At 45.0% G+C, this 18,741-nt stretch overlaps 1 non-coding gene across 1 annotated transcript; it reads left to right on the forward strand.

Moving 5' to 3' along the window:
* The first annotated feature begins 18,445 nt into the window (after nucleotides 1–18,445).
* TRNAE-CUC (transfer RNA glutamic acid (anticodon CUC)) lies at nucleotides 18,446–18,519 on the forward strand. The gene has a single exon. It is a non-coding gene; the product is annotated as a tRNA-Glu (tRNA).
* The last annotated feature ends 222 nt before the right edge of the window (nucleotides 18,520–18,741 follow it).

Raw genomic sequence — 18,741 nt, forward strand, 5'->3', positions numbered from 1 at the left:
CATGTGTTGAAACCTAATCCCCAACGTGATGGTATTTGGAAGTGGGGCCTTTGGGAGTGATTAGGCCATGAGAGCAGAGCCCTCAGAAATGGGGTTAGTGCCCTTATAAAAGATCCCAGAGAGCCCCTTTGCCCCATGTGAGGACACAGGAAGTGGGCCTTCACCAGACACTGAATCTGCCAGCACCTTAATGTTGGACTTCCCAGCCTCCAGAACTGTGGCAGATACATTTCTGTTGTTTATAAGCCACGCAGTCTGTGATATTCTATTAGAGCAGACTGAATGGATTACGGCACCTGTTTTTAGACTTTATGTAAATGATGTCATGCCCTACATATCATTCTACAACTTCCCTTTTTTAATATTGTTTTTGTGATTTAGCTGTGTTGATAAATCTAGTTCAACTGCTTTAGCTGCTATATAGTATTCTGCTATGTGAACATATCACAGTTTAACATTAGGGTATCCCTAGTTTTCACAGTTACAAACAAAGCTGCTAAAAGCATTTTAAAATTTTATTTTACATTTATTTTATTTTTAAGAACTGTGGTAAAAGACACGTAAAATTTCCATCTTAACCATTTTATGTACACAGCTCATTAAGTACATTCACATTATTGAACAGCCATCACCACCATCCATCTCCAGCACTCTTTTCATCTTGCAAAACTGAAACTGTACCTAGAAAACAATAACTCCCCATTCCCTCCTGCCCCTAGTCCCTGGCAACCACCATTCTACCTTCTGTTCTACGAATTTGCCTACTCTAGGTACCGCATATAACTGGAATCATACAGTATTTGTTCTTTTGTGTCGGGATTAGTTCACTTAATGTCCTTGAGGTTCATCATGCTGTAGCATATGTCAGAATTTCCTTCCTTTTAAAACTTGAATAATATTCCACTCTATGTATGTACCACATTAAAAAAAAATATATATATAGGGGCTTCCCTGGTGGCGCCGTGGTTGAGAGTCCGCCTGCCGATGCAGGGGACGCGGTTTCGTGCCCCGGACCGGGAAGATCCCACATGCCGCGGAGCAGCTGGGCCCGTGAGCCATGGCCGCTGAGCCTGCGCGTCTGGAGCCTGTGCTCCGCAACGGGAGAGGCCACAACAGTGAGAGGCCCACGTACCACAAAAATATATATATATGTATATATTTATTTATTTATTTATTTGTCTAGGCTGTGCCAGGCATTGTGGCGTGTGGGATATATTTTTTTTTTTTTTAGTTGTGGCATGCATGTGAGATCTAGTTCCCCGACAGGGATCGAACCTGGGCCCCCTGGGAGCATGGAGTCTTACCCTCTGGACCACCAGGGAAGTCCCTGTACCACATTTTGTTTATCCATTCATCTGTTGATGGACTCTTGGGTTGTTTCTATCTTTTGGCTGTTGTGAATAATGCTGCTATGAACATGGTGTACAAATATCTGTTTGAGGGGCCCTGCTTTCAAATCTTTTGGGTATCTACCCAGAAGTGCAGTTGCTGGATCACATGGTAATTCTGTTTTTGATTGTTTGAGAAACTACCATACTGTTTTCCATAGCAGCTGCATCATTTTACATTCCCACCAACAATGAAAGCATTCATGTATATTCTTGTATGGATGTGTGAAAATGTCTCTAGGAAATATACCTAGGAATAGGATTGTGGGATGTATCTTAAACTCTACTAAACTTTGCCAAAGTGCTCTCCAAGTGATTGTACTAACTTACACTCCCTCCGGCAGTGTAGGACAGTTCCCACAGTTCTGTAGCTTCAGCAGCACTTAGGATTGGCGGGCTCTTAAAATTTTGCTAACCTGATGGGAAGACTTTTTTTTAGAAAACAAGATTTACAAAGCCCCTTCAGTTTACTTTATAAATATGAACCTATTTGTTTTCAGATGGGTTTTGACTATAGGGAGGGAGACACCACTGAGGCAGGTCTGACATCTGGTAGATTTGGCCACAAGAGGTCTGTTGGTGTGAGGCTCGAAGGAGCCTCTTGGGAAGACCTGTATGAGGCAGAGAAAGGTGACTTGTAGCTGCTGATGGAGGGTGTGAGGATACAAAGGAATGTTGGATTAGCTCCTACAAACAAATTGCCTTTGCAGTGTTTGGTGATTTATTTACTTTTTATTTTTTTTTAATTTACTTTATTTATTTATTTTAAAAATTTTTGGCTGTGTTTGCTCTTCGTTGCTGTGCACGGGCTTTCTCTAGTTGTGGCGAGCGGGGGCTACTCTTCGTTGGGGTGTGTGGGCTTCTCATTGCAGTGGCTTCTCTTGTTGCAGAGCACTAGCTCTAGGTGCGAGGGCTTCAGTAGTTGTGGCACGTAGGCTCGGTAGTTGTGGCACATGGGCTTAGTTGCTCCGCGACATGTGGGATCTTCCCGGACCAGGGCTTGAACCTGTGTCCCCTGCATTGGCAGGCAGATTCTTAACCACTGCACCAGAGAAGCCCCTAGTGATTTATTTATTTATTTATTTAACATCTTTATTGGAGTATAATTGCTTTATAATGGTGTGTTAGTTTCTGCTGTATAACAAAGTGAATCAGCTGTACGTATACATATATCCCCATATCCCCTCCCTCTTGCATCTCCCTCCCACCCTCCCTATGCCACCCCTCTGGTTGGTTACAAAGCACCGAGCTGATCTCCCTGAGCTGTGCGGCTGCTTCCCACTAGCTATCTACCTTATGTTTGGTAGTGTATATACGTCCATGCCTCTCTCTCGCTTTGTCACAGCTTACCCTTCCCCCTCCCCATATCCTCAAGTCCATTCTCTAGTAGGTCTGTGTCTTTATTCCTGTCTTACCCCTTGGTTCTTCATGACATTTATTTTTTCTTAAATTCCATATATATGTGTTAGCATACAGTATTTGTCTTTCTCTTTCTGACTTACTTCACTCTGTGTGACAGACTCTAGGTCCATCCACCTCACTACAAATAACTGGTGATTTATTTTTGATTTAAAAATTTGGTAATTATGTCAGATTTGTCAGTAAATCCTTTTAGGAACCTAAGGCAGTGTGCTGCAGCAACAAGAGCATGAGATTTGGAATCAAACGAAACTGTGTCAGATTCCCAGCTTGATTTCACACCAGTCCTATGACTATGTGTATTTTACTCGCTACTTTTTTTTTTTTTTTTCGCGATACACGGGCCTCTCACTGTTGTGGCCTCTCCCATTGCGGAGCACAGGCTTCGGACGCGCAGGCTCAGCGGCCATGGCCCACGGGCCCAGCCACTCCGCAGCACGTGGGATCCTCCCGGACCGGGGCACGAACCCGTGTCCCTTGCATCGGCAGGCGGACTCTCAACCACTGCGCCACCAGGGAAGCCCTACTCGCCACTTTTTTAAAAATATATTTATTTGTGTGCGCCGGGTCTTAGTTGAGGCACTCAGGATCTTAGCTGCAGCATGCATGTGGGATCTAGTTCCCTGACCAGGGATTGAACCTGGGCCCCCAACATTGGGATCGCAGAGTCTTAACCACTGGACCACCAGGGAAGGCCCTCACCACTTTTAACCTTTAACTTCCCTATCTGTAAAGAAAAATTGTGGACTAGTTGTCTTCCTAGCTTGTCAGGTTGTGGTGAGTCTTAAATCTAGGCAAATCGCTTGGCACTTGGTGCTGAGAAAATGTCATTTCCACACCTTTCTCTTGGCCTTTTTGCTTGGTTTCCTTTGCCAAGGAAAAAAGAGAGCTGCCCTTGGAAAGACTGGTATTTTCTTTTTTTTCCAATACCTTTCTAGGGAGTTCTCAAACTTAGTCAATGAACCAAGAAACCGAGGCTTAGTGTATCAGTTTCTCAATCTGTTAGAAAATTGTATTAGGTATCCAGAAATGACTAGGCAATAGTTGCTATTATATCCTTGGATAAATAAATTAATCTTAACACCAATCCCTTAGACTTCAAGGAGTTATTCTTCATTTCTTTTTCTGATTACCATAGACTGTTTCCCAATTTGTATTTCAGGGTCCAGAACTGATTCTAGGATTTAAGTGACATTTTAAACTTTTTTGCAGTACCCGGGCCTCTCACTGCTGTGGCCTCTCCTGCCGTGGAGCGCAGGCTCCGGACGCGCAGGCCCAGCGGCCATGGCTCCCGGACCGGGGCACGAACCCGTGTCCTCTGCATCGGCAGGCGGACTCTCAACCACTGCGCCACCAGGGAAGCCCACATTTTAAACTTTTATATATTGTGTTTAATATTTGCTGTCAAGTGAAAGAACAGAATAGCTAGACAAAAGACACAGATGGTTTTTTAAGTTGATGTGTTATTTTTGTTGGCTGTGTCACATTCAAACATAGATGAGATTTATTATGGGATCTGTCTTGAAAGCAGCCCTTTGCCCCTGTTTTGCTGTCATAGGGTTGGCTAGTACATCTTCTGATACTTAATACAGTCTCTGATACATAAAGGAATTTCCTTATTTCACATTCAAAATGCAGCAAACATACATATTAAGTCAGCCTTCATATCAATCAGTTCTCAATGCTGTGTATTTACAGCAACAGATTTCTAATCTATTATCATAATCTCCTCCAGGCAACTGTGTCTGGGCACCGTGGACTCTTGAAGTTTAAATGTGAGCCAAGAGGAAGACTAGGTGATTGGTTTATTCACTCATCCAGCAGACATGGGTCCAGCAGCTTCTGGGCATGGGAGGCCTTGGGGTTGCTGACTAGGGTAGGACATGCGCCCCACCCAAGGGGGTCATGGTCTCAGCACCAGTAAGGGGTCGTTGTGGTGCTGAGAGTAGTTCCCTTAAAGAGTTGTTGGAGGATTCAGTGAGTTAATCATACAAAGGGCTGAGAAGAAAGCTCAGCATGTAGGGCGTGCTTGATACATGCTAGTTACCATTATCAATCTTAAAAGGCAGAAAGGGCTTAGTGGTTAAAGTACAGACTGGACTGGGTTGAGATCCTGACTCTACCATTTGCTCATTGTGTGACTGTGGGTGAATTACTTAACTTCTCTGGGCCTCAGTTTCTTCATCCATATGGTGGGGATAGTAATAACACCTAGCTCAGAGACTTTTTGCGGGTTGAAGGAACCTGCCTTGCAAGGTTAGTTTCTACAGGGAGAGTGCTTCGAACAGTTTCTGGCACATAGGAGGCGCTCAGTAAACGTTAGCTGTATAAACAAGGAGAAGTCCTTGGACTTCTCTGGGGGCACAGAGGAGGAAGGAGCAGTCCAGCTGCCTGGAGGAGGGTAGCAGAAGAACCCGAGCGTTACGACTAAGGTATTATTTAGAAGCCCAGTCACAGGAGGAGGAAGGATTGTCCAGAGAGAGGGGAGCAGGTGAAAAGTGAGAAGGTGGTGTAATGAAGAAATGGTGGGTGCCGGGAGTCCGCCTGCCAATGCAGGGGACACGGGTTCGTGCCCCGGTCCGGGAAGATCCCACATGCCGCGGAGCGGCTGGGCCCGTGAGCCATGGCCGCTGAGCCTGCGCGTCCGAGGCCTGTGCTCCACAACGGGAGAGGCCACAGCAGTGAGAGGCCCGTGTACCGCAAAAAAAAAAAACCCAAGAAATAGTGGGTGCCTGGGCTTCAGGGGCTTCAGGTGGGAAACAGGCTGGAGAAGCAGGCAGAGGTCAACTCCCCAGCAACTTCACTACCTCCAGCTGTCCTGGCTATCCCAGCTGTTTCCCACTTCCGGACCTTTGCACTTGGTGTTTCCTTTGCCCACAACTCTTCCGTGGCCACTTCTGTCTTTCCTTTTTGGCAATGTAAACGTCACCTCTTCATAAAGGCCTTCTCTGACGTCCATTCCTCCCGCCGCGACTCAATTGCATCATCTTGGTTATTTCTTTCAAAACGATTTCATGTTTGCCCAATCCATAATTATATTGCATACGTGGTTATCTCTTTATTCACTTCCTCCACTGGAGTGCAAAGTCCGTGAGTGAGGTACCGACCATGTTCCTCTGGTTTATCACCATACCTCCACACTTAGCCAGCTAGCATAGAGCCTCGTACATAATCAGCTCTCAGTAAATATTTGTTGAAAGAATGAATGACGAATGAGGGACCTGCCTTGCCATGCTGAGGACTTTAGATTCTTCCTGCAGGTGTTCTGCGTGGGAATGACATGATCAGATTCCTACTGTAGAATGATAACTCGGTGACACTGTAGCAGGTGGATAGAAGGGGGATGAGATTAGAGACCAGCACTCCGGAGATGGTGGCCGATGGTCAAGCAGGAGAGGATGGGCATCTACAAGTAGACCAAGTCAACAAAATCCAGCATCCCTAAAGAAAGTGGCAGGGAAGAGCCAATAAAATCGAATAAAAACAGAACATTGTTTACTCATAATTGGCCCTTGTTTCCGGAAAGGACCAAGATGACTGACTTAAATGTTTATAGTGTAGCAAGATAAAATGAAAGAAAGATGAACGGGTGGGGAACTTATAACAAAAGGATAGGAAAAAAGAGAAAATGAACTGAGGGAGAGATTAGAAAGTGCTGGCTTTGAAGTCTATCCTTTTGCTAGAGGTGGGCCATAGATTTAGTATTTTGGTAGTTTTTTCCTCCAGCCAGTGTGGAGAGAGAGACACACAATCAATTACATGCATAGTAAGTCCTTGCGATAAGGTGTAAGTACATCCATACAGTGGAGCACTACTCAGCGATAAAGAGAAATGAACTATGGATACATGTAGCAACATGGCTGAATCTCAAAATAATTATGCTGAATGAAAGAAGCCGGACCAGAAAGGGTACAAACTGTAGGATTCCATCCCACATAAAACTGTAGAAAACGCAAACTAATCTGTAGAGTGAGAGAGCAGATCAGTGGTCACTTTGAGATGGGGCAGGGAGAAGGGATGAGGTGGGATGGATGATAAGAGGCCGGAGAAACTTTGGGGGCGGGGTGAGGAAAATGTTTATTATCTTGATTTTGATGATGACTTCATGGGTACAAGCATCTATCCTAACTTAACAATCTGCATACTTCAATTAGGTACAACTTCTTGTGCACCATGTACACTTCAATAAAGGTATAAAAAAGTTAAATTAGATAAACATCTGGCAAAGCAGTCCCTGAGAGCTCAGGTAAACCCTTGATGAGCACGGAGGTACCTCAAGAAGTTAAACTGACTTCAGCAATAAAAATTAAGAAAAAATAGTTTTTAACGATAAATATCAGTCTCCTTTTATAAAATATAAAGACACATTTACCCAGTGTGAGACCTCTTAAATTACGTTAATGTACCAGACATTAGCGTTACCCTAATAGATCCCCTCTGTTTGAGTTTATTTGACCTCAAACGGAAGCTAAAGCACAGATTCTTTAATTACTTTGGAATTAAGTGCTGCCCTTTGAATCCAGACAGACGTATTGTCAGAGGCTGTATCAGAAGACATTAATAGTAATGAACCTGTAGTGACCAAGGGTCACCCTCAGTAATGAATGCCTCAAGCAGGACACATATCTTTTCCATGTTTTCCCATCCTGTTGGGCATATAAGTTATGCTCCCTTGCTACACGGTGTTGAGAGGAAGAGCCTCCCAGATGCAGATTTAATTCTCATGGCAACTTTTCCGAAGACTCTTGTCTGTAGGCTATGAATAGCAGATTAAAAATAATAATAACAGGGCTTCCCCGGTGGCGCAGTGGTTGAGAGTCCGCCCTGCCGATGCAGGGCACGCAGGTTCCTGCCCCGGTCCGGGAGGATCCCACATGCCGCGGAGCGGCTAGGCCGGTGAGCCATGGCCACTGAGCCTGCGTGTCCGGAGCCTGTGCTCCAAAACGGGAGAGGCCACAGCAGTGAGAGGCCTGCGTACCTAAAAATAAAAAAATAATAATAACAGTAATCAGTTTATGCAATTCTGAAGTAGAAGTCTTCTGTGTGTGTGTGTGTGTGTGTGTGTGTGTGTGTGTGTGTCTTTCTTAGGGACCAGAAAATACTAAACGTAAGAGGAATATGACCACACAGAACTGCTTAGGTTAAAGTGAAAATGATTACATTTATGCTGATTGTTGTGCCAGGCCCTATGCTTAGCATTGTATCCTTTAATCTTTACACCAAAATAACTTCCCAAAGTAAATAATGTGATTATGCCCATTTTATAAATACTTGGGAAGAAAAAAGATAAGTGGCCCACAGTCACACAGCTAAGAGGTGGCAGAAATGAGATTTCAACCCAGGTGGCCTGACTCCAAAGTCTTAAACCTGAGGCTGATTTTCTCCAGTGGTCCTTTAGGGTTATTAGAAATAGTCTGCAGATTTGCTGCTAAACTACCTAGTAGTGGCCAAAGCAAAGAGGGAAACATGATTAGGCATTTATCACACTGTCCCTAAGACACAGACAAATTGATTCAAGAGAAACAGCACGTTTCCTGCGAAAAATGTCTTCTATAGGCTCTAAGGAAGAGTCTGCCTTGTGATGAATGGATAAAACCTTCCATTGCATCCCTCTGGGAGAGAGAATCAAGAATTTTACTACAGGGACTTCCCTGGCGGTCCAGTGGTTAAAACTCTGCACTTCCAATGCAAGGGGTGCAGGTTTGATACCTGGTCGGGGAACTAAGATCTCACATGCCGCGAGGTGCGGCCAAAAAAAAAAAAAAAGTTTCAGTACAATAAGACGAATAACTTCTGGGAATCTAATGTAGAGCGTGGTGACTGTAGTTAATACTGTATTGTACACTTGAAAGTTGCTAAGAGATTAGATCCTAAATCATCTTAATTTAATCATCCTAAATCATCACGCTATATATCTTGTACTTACATAATGTTACTTGTCAATTACATATAAACTGGAAAGAAAAAAAGAATTTCACTACGGCTACATCCTATGCTGGCCCTTGATACAGACTTGTGCCCAGTTCTTCAGCGAGGGTCCAGCCCAGTTGTCCAAAATCTCAGATGTTTTTCAGGGAAAACATATCTGGACAGATAGAGGCCACAAGCCCTCTGGTCAATCCACCCTCACTACTATGTCTCAAGAACAGTCTTGGCCAAAGATGTGGCAGCAAAGAATTGGTCCTGGAGCAAACCCAAAAGTCCTTAGGTACTCAGGGCTGTCCTCAGTTGCACCCCACCCACATATCTCACCAGGCCAGTCTTCTGCGCCCCCAGCACACGGCAGAGCTGAACAGCTCCGTGTCTGTCCTGAAGTGGTCATCATCCAGTGGAACAGAAAACATGTGGATAGATAACTCACGCTGTGTGAGAAACACTGTACAGAGGCGCTTATGAGAAGCGCGGGTGACGTAAAGGCTGTGCTCAGCCCCAGCTGGCAGGGGTGGGCGAGTTCTCCCTGGGCGGACCCTGGAGTTGGAGTCACCAGGATGCCAGACCTCCTGCTGAGACACACGCTCCCGTGCAGCCCGATACCCACGTGAGCTGCCAAGCCTCGGAGGTTTTGCCGTTTGTCGGGAGGCCTCTGCATCTCACCGTTGTTGGATTCCCTAGCTGGGTAGAAGGTGGCTCTTCTGCGTTCGGGCCTCCCGGCTCCGAGCTGAGCACAGTGCAGGGTAGACCGGACGCGCTCCACTGCTGGAGAATCCAGCAGCTCACTCACTGCGTGTCACTCCTCTGCTTCCTGTTGTTCCCAAAGAAGATCCAGAGTCCTTGCCGTGGCCTCCCTTGCCGCTCTGCCCCTGTGATCCGCCCCTCAGTCACTTCAGTCCCGCCGTGACGGCCTTCCTTCCGTCTCCCAGACTCGCCAGGCCCGTGCTGGTCTCGGGCTGGCGCCCGTCTTTCTGCTTGGACTGCTCTTCCTTTTTTTCTCCTCATTCAGGTGTCAACTCAGGGGTCCGCTCCTCGGAGAGGCCTCCTCTGACCACGCTGTCATACTACACTGGATGGAATATTCTTTTGTTGCCTGCAGCACACTTATCGAGGCCTGAACTTGCTCGGCTCATTCATTTTTTACCCCCCATACATTGGAAGCCCCAGGAGGCCAGAGACTCTGTCTTATCATGGTACCCAGAGCGATGCCTGGCACACAGCAGGCGCTCAGTGGGCATCTGAGGGCTGTCGTGCTCCCTCCCAGACCAAATGGGTCAACTTCCGGGCCCACTGGAGGGCGCTGTGGCACAGGAGGCCGTGGGGCTCCTGGGCTGTGCCTGGATGAGGCCTCCAGTGCACGAATGTTGTCCCCCAGACCCCAGTGGACGTCAGCAGGGACGTGCAGAGTCATCTGGCGCAGAGTCAGTCCCTTTGCTCCAAGGACACACGTCTGCTTCTGGTTTCAGCAGCCACGCCCTCATCTGGCTCACTGGGAAGACCTGCCCTGCTTCCAAATCCTGAGTACATCCCAGAACAGAAGGAAAAGTGAACACGTCAGATGGATAGATATTTGGGGTGTAATGGAGGAAAGAAGGGTTTAAAGCACTCTGTCCACAGTCCTGAGACTGACTGAATTAATGTGGGATAGAGAAGCAGGGCCTACAGGAATCCCAGGGAAGGCTCTAGGAACATGAAGAGGTCCGGCCACCAAGGGGACGAGTTGGGGTTCAGGCCCCAGGATGGCTCCAGAGAAACCCCAGGCACTAAGAAACAAGGTGTTTCCAGAGGAAAAGAAAGCTCTCGCCTGCTTTGTTTTGTTTTTTTATAACAAAACCAAACGTTCATTATTACACATTTACTGAAAACAGAAAGTTATGGCCCAATAAACCAGCCGCTAAACAAGCTGGAATAAGAGAAAAAGAACTGATTAATTTTCCCAAATGGAGAAACATACCGTGTTTTTTTTTTCTTTTTTGGCCACGCCACGTGGCATGTGGGATCTTAGCTCACACACACACACCCCTTGCATTGGAAGCACGGAGTCTTAACCACTGGACCGCCAGGGAAGCCCCCCATAGCATGTTTATGGATTGAAGTGCTCCACACCGTTAAGATGGCAGTTCTCCCTAAGTAGATCTATAGCATCAATGCAGTCACCACTGAAATCCCAGCAGGCTTTTAAAGATAGGCATTGATGACCTGATCCTAAAATTTATGTGGAAACAGAAAGGACCTAGAATAGCCAAAGCTATTCTTTGGGAAAATAATGAACAAAGTTGGAGTACTTAGCCAATTTCACACCTACTGTAGAGACATAATAAAGACAGTGTGGTGCTGATATAAGGATCAACATAACATAACAGAGAGTCCAGAAACAGATCTTCCCGTTTGTTAACAAATGATTTTCTCGAAAGGCATCAAGGAAATTCAATGGGGAAAGATAGTTTTAAATAAATGGTGTTGGAGCAATTGGATATCCATATGCAAAGTAAATCTTACACCAAATCTTACACACAAATTAACTCAAGATGGCACAGAGAACTAAATGTAATGAAAAACTAGAAATCTTCCAAATGAAAAAAAAAATTGTGTGTGTGACCCTGAGTTACGTAAAGACTTCTTAATTATGACATCACAAGTGTAATCCATAAAAGAAAACATTGATAAATTGGAATTAATTAAAATCAGTCTGCCCAAGCCCACATGTAGAAGTAGGATGGATAACATATTTGCAAATAAGACTCTAAAAATCATTAGGTGATGAAATACTATCCTCCCTGGGAAATCTTGAGGGATTGTGGCCAGTTTTTTGTTTTTAATTGATAAGCACTAGCCAGATATTTCTAGAACTTAGGATAGCTGTAGCTACATGTCGCAACTCACAGAGCTTGCCCGGGATTTTTCCGAAGCATCCTGATCGTTTGTCTGATCTTGCTACTTTCATTCATTCAGCAGATTTACTGAGTGCTTACTATGTTCTGGGCATCGGTCAAGGCCCTGAGGACATAACAGTAAACAAGACAGATGGAGTTCCTGGTCAAGGAGCTTAGTTTCTAGTAGGGAGGTAGACAACTAAAACCAAACCATCTTCAATGTGTTAGGTAGTGATGAGGGCTGAGGGATAAAGCAAGGGTTAGAGAGACATGCAACAGCTCTTTTACATAGCACGATGGCCTCTTGGAAAAGGTGGTTATTTGAGCAAACACCTGCTTAAGGTCAAGGAGCCCGTCATGCAAATAAGGGGCAATGAGTGGTGGTGGTGGGTAGTTTCTAGCAAAAACACAGCCAGAGAATGCTTGTTGAGGTCCAGGGGTGCCAAGGAAGGTGTGACTGGAGCTCAGAGGGAGAGGGAGTGGTGGGCAACGAGCTGGGGCAACGAGCTGGGGGTGGTTGTGTGGATTGGTTTATTGGCGGTGATGAGGAATTTGGATTTTAACCTAATTTTGATGCGAAGCCCCCAGTCTGTCTTGTTCACTGTTGCATCCCCAGGGCCATGAACAGTACCTAGCAACATAGGTATCAGGTTTGTTTGGGTTTTTTTGCCCAAATCAATCTGTAGATTTAATGCATCTCCAATCAAAATTATAACAGGATTTTATGGGGACTTGAAAAGCGAATCTAAAATGTATATGGGGACTTCCCAGGTGGTCCAGTGGTTAAGACTCCACGCGTCCACTACAGGGGGTGGGGGTTCGATCCCTGGCTGGGGAACTAAGATCCCACATGCCGCTCAGCACAGCCATAAATAAATAAATAAATAAATAAAATTAAATTTATATGGATGTGCACAGGGCCAAGAACAGTCAAGACATTCCTGAAGAACCAAGATATCAAGGCTTTATTACATTTTTTTTTAAATTTGGTTGCGCCAGGTCTTAGTTGCGCCATGCGAACTCTTAGCTGCGGCCTGTGGGATCTACTTCCCTGACCAGGGATCGAACCCGGGCCCCCTGCACTGGGAGCACAGAGTCTTATCCACTGTGCCACCAGGGAAGTCCCTCAAGCCTTTATTAGGTTTTAAAGTTATAATAATTAATACAATGTGATTGGCTCAGGATCAGTGAAACAGACTAGGAGCTCAGAGAAGGAGCTGTGCGTATATAAAAGCCTAGTATACATACATTGGGTAAAGAAGGGACTATTGGAAAAAACGAAAGTAGACTCCTATTCTACACTGCACCCAAAACTAAATTATGGGTGAATTTAGGCCTTAACTGTGAAAGGGAAAACTTCATATTTTTTAGAAGGAAATCTAGGCAAATATCTTTATGACCAAGGTGAAGAGCTTTGGTAAATCTTTCATAAGTTCAACTACATTAAAATTGGGACTTCTGTTCATCAACATACCTAATAAAGACAGCAAAGGGACTTCCCTGGCAGTCCAGTGATTAAGACTCGTGCTTCCAATGTAGGGGGCATGGGCTTGATCCCTAGTTGGGGAACTAAGGTCCCACATGCTGTGGCAGCCAAAAAAAAAAAAAAAGCAAAAAAGACAGCAAGAAGACTGGCCATAAACTTGAGGAAGAGCCTTGCAACACATAATTCACAAGGATCAGTATCTAGCATGGGGCTGTCCAATAGCATTCTGCAATGATGGGAATATTCTATATTTGCACCATCCACTAGCCACTGGCCACACGTAGCTACTGAACACTTGAATTACGGCAAGTGAGACTGAGAAATTCAGTTTTAAATTGTATTTAATTTTAATTGTAGTCACATATGACTAGTGGCTACCATATTGGATAGCACAGATCTGGAATACATAAAGAACATAGAAGAGGAAATAGGATGGAATAAACATACGAAGTTGCTCAACCAGATCAGGAATAAACAAATTAAAACAATGATGAGATACCACTTCATAACTTCCAGACGTGCAAAGATTAAAAAGTCAGACAATAGGGACTTCCCTGGTGGTCCAGTGGTTAAGACTTCACCTTCCAATGCAGGGCATGTGGGTTCGATCCCTGGTCAGGGAGCTAAGATCCCACATGCCTCATGACCAAAATACCAAAACATAAAACAGAAGCAATATTGTAACAAATTCAATAAAGACTTTAAAAATGGTCCACATCCCCCCCCAAAAAAAATCTTAAAAAAAAAAGACAATATCTGCTGTGGTGAGAGTTTAAATTGTTACAACCCATTTGGAAAACAAAATTGAGGAAGTGTATATCCTAGACCCAGCTATATCACTTCAATTATTATAGAAGAAAATTTGTCCTTAACCTGGCCTGTGGGGTGACATAATTCACAAACAGGTAGCATTGCTAATAAAATATTTAAGCAGTTTTATGACAGATCATAATCAAATTAAGATCTCTTCTGAGACACTAGATATCCATATACTGAATCGACTGTCAGCTATCAATCAAGAGTCTAAAGATCTTTAATTAGACTTTTCTTTCGTACACAATCTAACTGATTGTATTACTGTGATGCTGGAGCAGTGATTACTGTGATGATGTGATTTCTAAGAAATTGGGCTTAATCCCCATTCCTACCACAGAGCTCCTAAAACCCTAGGAATTTTCTAAGTGATCAGAGTGATAGAGATGTCTTGTTATTCATAACAAGCCCCTTTTAAAATTCCCAGAGTTTGTGTTAATGGAGTGACTTTTGGAAAGGCCTTAAATTTGTGGGCTGATTGCCACGGGAATCAACCGTGTGATTAGAAGGTTGGAAGTTACAGCCCTACTCCCCCACCTTGGGGGAGGGGAGAGGGGCTGGAGGTTGAATTAATCATCAGCAACCACTGATTTTATTGATCATGCCTACGTAACGAAGCCTCCAGAAAACTCTCTAAAGTGCGGCGTTTGGGGAGCTTCTGGCTGGTGAACAGTGGAGGTGGGAAGAGTGGCTGGAAGAGCGGTCCCAGAGAGGAATGGAGGTCTGCACCCCTTCCCACACGCCCTGCCCTGCACATCTGTTCCACCTGGCTGCTCCTGAGATACATCCTTTCTAATTAACCAGCGATCTAGTGAGTAAACCGTTTTCCTGAGTTCTGTGAGCCGATTGAACAAATTAATCAAACCCCAGGAGGAAGGAGGTCATGGGAACCTCGGCTTTATAGCCAGGGGGTCAGAAGCACAGGTGACAACCTGAACTTGGAAGTGGTGTCTGAAGTGGGGAGGGAAGGGGACTGTCTTGTAGGACTGAGCCCTTAACCTGTGGGCTGCAGGCACATGGTATCAGCGTGAGTTAAATTACAGGACACCCAGCTGGTGTTGGAGAATTACTTGCTAAAAGACCCCCCAGACATCTGGTGTCAGAAGTAATGAAGTATGGAGAGTAGAGGAATTTTTCCTTTAAATTGCCTAGTCAAAACAAACAGACAAACAAAAAAAAAACCCCAAAACAAAACAAAAAAACCCCGGGAAAAAAAAAAGGGAATTCCCTGGCGATCCAGTGGTTAGGACTCTGACCTTTCACTGCCAAGGGCCTGGGTTCAATCCCTGGTCAGGGAACTAAGATCCCACAAGGCGAGAAACTAAATAAATAAATTGCCTAGTCATTTTTCCCCCTTTAAGTGTTTCTACCAAGAGAGAAATCTTTGGCTTGGTCCATCAGAGACCCTTGTTCTTACAGCAAGACTATAATAAAACTTTGGCATGTACTCATAATCAAGTTGTCTTAAAAGATTTTTAAACACTCTATCCTAGAGAATCCCTTGCATACCTGCCCCAGGGGATATGAACAAGAACGTTCACAATAGCAAAAACTAAACATGTTTCTCTATCAACAGTGAAATGGACATTGTGGGATGTTCACATGATGAATACTAAGCAACACTGAACATATATCAACTCCAACTACATATGTCAACAGGGATGAATCACAAAAGACCAGTCTCAGCAAAATGCATACAGTATTATTCCACTTACATAGAATTCAAGAACAGACGAGACTAAATAGCATCCTCTCTAGATGTACATATACACGTGTGATAAAGATTAGCACAAGAGTCAGGACTGCGGTTACCTCTTTGGGAGCAGGGAGGAGCACGTTGGCAACATCCGCGAAATGGCTATTGGGCACTCTTTTTATTAATATTATTTGAGCTGAACGTTTGCATTATGTACGGTAGTTCCTCTAACGACGAGGAGCTACTGCGGCACGGGCGCGGGCACCACAGTCAGGAGGAAGCCGCGCCCTGGGGCGGGACTGCGGGCAGGTGTGTGTGCAGGTGCGGGCGCGGGGCCCCTGCCCTCGGAGCAGGTTCCTCCGGTGCTAGGCCCGGGGACTGCTGCAGCTCAGCCTGTTTACCTGGAGAAAGCTGGGCCGTATTTATGGAAAGGTATTTATGGGCAGCCAGACATGCCCACTGCACCCCTGGGCGCTGGAGGGCTGCCCGCCACCTGCCCCGCCCGGGAGACCCTGACTCGGGACAGCGGGGCCCTGAGGGGTGTCCGGGCGGGGGCTTCGGTACCACGTGAAACCCAGTAAGTTAAGGGAGGAACAGCTGCTTCCTCGAAAAAGAAGAAAGAAAAACAAAACAAAAACAAGGAGCTGAAAAAATGCCTCTTGCTGCTGTGAGGGAGCAGACGGGGAGGCGGGGGTTGTGGAAGCAGGGAGCTCTTCGGCGAGGCTGTGCGGCGGCTGGGACTCCGCGGGCGCAGGGGACGTGGGAGGGACTTTAGGGCCGCCAAGGCCATGGCCCTCCTCTCTGGCGGGAGCTCTACCGCCTGCTGGCCCTGTGAGCCTGAGTTACTTACACCCTCAGTGTCCACAGCAGAAAAATGTGCACGCTAACCGTGCCTGCCCTGTGCCGAAGTGCCTCTCGGCACAGTGCCTGCTACTTAGGACCGTCCCAGGGCCACCGCGTGGGGCTGCCCGGCAGGAGGGGAGCTTTCTCTAACCCAGCAGCATCAGTCAGCTTGCTAAGCCCTGTGCCTGCCAGCTTGTGTGCCCGGAAGGAAGAGTCTTCTTGTTCGAATCGGCACAAAAGTTAGTGGTGGCCCTGCGTATGCTCAGAAAACAGAAGTCACTCCTGGCATGTTCGTAGGAGGGAGGGATGTAGGTGTTGATATCAATGGCAGCAAGGAAAGCAATAGGCCTGTCCCAGGAGCTGAGAGATTTGGTTACCCCTCCTGTGGTTGAGAAGGACGCCACCCGAACCTCTGTCAGGTGCTTTCCCCATCTGCAGGTAGCTGGAAAGCTTGCGGGTAGCCTCCCGCACGCCTGCGGGTACAAAATGATGCCTTTGACAGTGGGCACTAACTCCCCGAGCCTGTGCCTACCTGGTCTGCACGACACAGGGACTCCTGCCCCCTGGTGGCCAGTACGGATTCTGCACACTCCCTCGAGCTAAAACAGCCAGGCACCTTAGTCTCAAGAACAGGCAAACCGTATCTGAAAAGCACGTTTGCCTTTGGAGGGCAATGTTATTTACTCTCTTATGCTTCTATACTTCTAGCGCTTCTGGCCGAAATCATGGGAACTTGTGCTTTATAAAAAAGCAAATCGAACACACTGTACTATTTTCAGATTCCTAAAATCCTGTACAGATTTGCCAGGGGTTTTTGTGTTTTCCCTTTAAAGTTGAGTGTTACCTGTCCTCTTTCTGCCAGCACATTACACGCTGGACGTGTTTCTCCACAACTGGGGTCACCAGAGACCTTCTCATGTTGGTTTTAGGGGCTAGACTAGAACCAAAAAAGCCCACTTACATTAAAAAGAAAAAAATATGGTAAAGGGAATTCCCTGGCGGGCCAGTGGTTAGGACTCCGCAGTTTCACTGCTGGGGCCTGGGTTCAATCCCTGGTCAGGGAACTAAGATCCCTCAAGTCGTGTAGCATGACCAAAAAAAAATTATGGTAAAATATACATAAGATGTACCATTTTAGCCATTTTAAAGTGTACAGTTCCATGGCATTAAGTACATTCAGATTGTTCTACAACCATCACCACCATCCACCTCCAGAACTTCTTTCATCTTCCCAAAGTGAAACTTGGTACTTATTCAACAATTACTCTCCATCTCCTAGAACCACCATTCTACTTTCTGTCTCTACGATTTTGACTACTCTAGGTACGAGTATGTATATTTTTGATTTTCACAGGTGGACTTTTATATTATGACACAAAGAGAAGTTTCGAATCTACAGAGAATATATATACCCTTCATGTCAGTAGAAATCAATTATATGCCACAAAGAAAAGGATAATAAATTCAAAAATAACAAGAGATTCTATAATTCAGAAACTTTAGCTATAGCCCGATACAGTTAGAAATCAACCACAAAAATATTTTTTTAATTTTCGTTTGGAAATTAAGAAACAGTCTCTCAGGTCTAAGAGGAAATCAAAATTATTGGGAAAATTAGTGAATTTAGCAACATCAGTGGATACAAGGTCAATATACAAAAAAATAATTGTTTCTATATACTAGCAGCAAACAGTTGGAAAATGAAATTTAAAAATACCATTTATAATAGCAGCAAAATATTTAGGATAAATTTAACAAAAGACATATTAAGTTTATAATTGCTGAGAGAAATTAAATAAGATTTCATAAATGGAGAGATATGTTTGTGGATTGGAAGACTATATATATATGTGTGTGTGTGTATATATATATATATATATATACATATACAAAATTTTTTTTTAATGGCTGAAAACAGCACAAATTTATTATCTTCCAGTTCTGGAGATCAGAGGTTCAACACAGATCACTGGATAAAATGAAGGTGTCAGGGCTTTCCCTGGTGGTCCAGTTGGTTAAGACTCCGCACTCTCAATGCAGGAGGCCCGGGTTCGATCCCTGGTCAGGGAACTAGATCCCATATGCTGCAACTAAGAGTTCACATGCCCTAACAACTAAGAGTTTGCATGCCGCAACTAAAGACCCCGCGTGCCACAACTAAGACCCAGCGCAGCCAAATAAATATTTTTTAAAAAATCAAGGTGTCAGCAGGGCTACATTTCTTTTTTTTTTTTAAGTGACGAATAGTTGATTTACAGTGTTGTGTTAGTTTTGGGTGTATAGCAAAATGAT

This window comes from Delphinus delphis, chromosome 19 (assembly GCF_949987515.2).
Source record: "Delphinus delphis chromosome 19, mDelDel1.2, whole genome shotgun sequence".
Taxonomy (NCBI): Eukaryota; Metazoa; Chordata; class Mammalia; order Artiodactyla; family Delphinidae; genus Delphinus; species Delphinus delphis.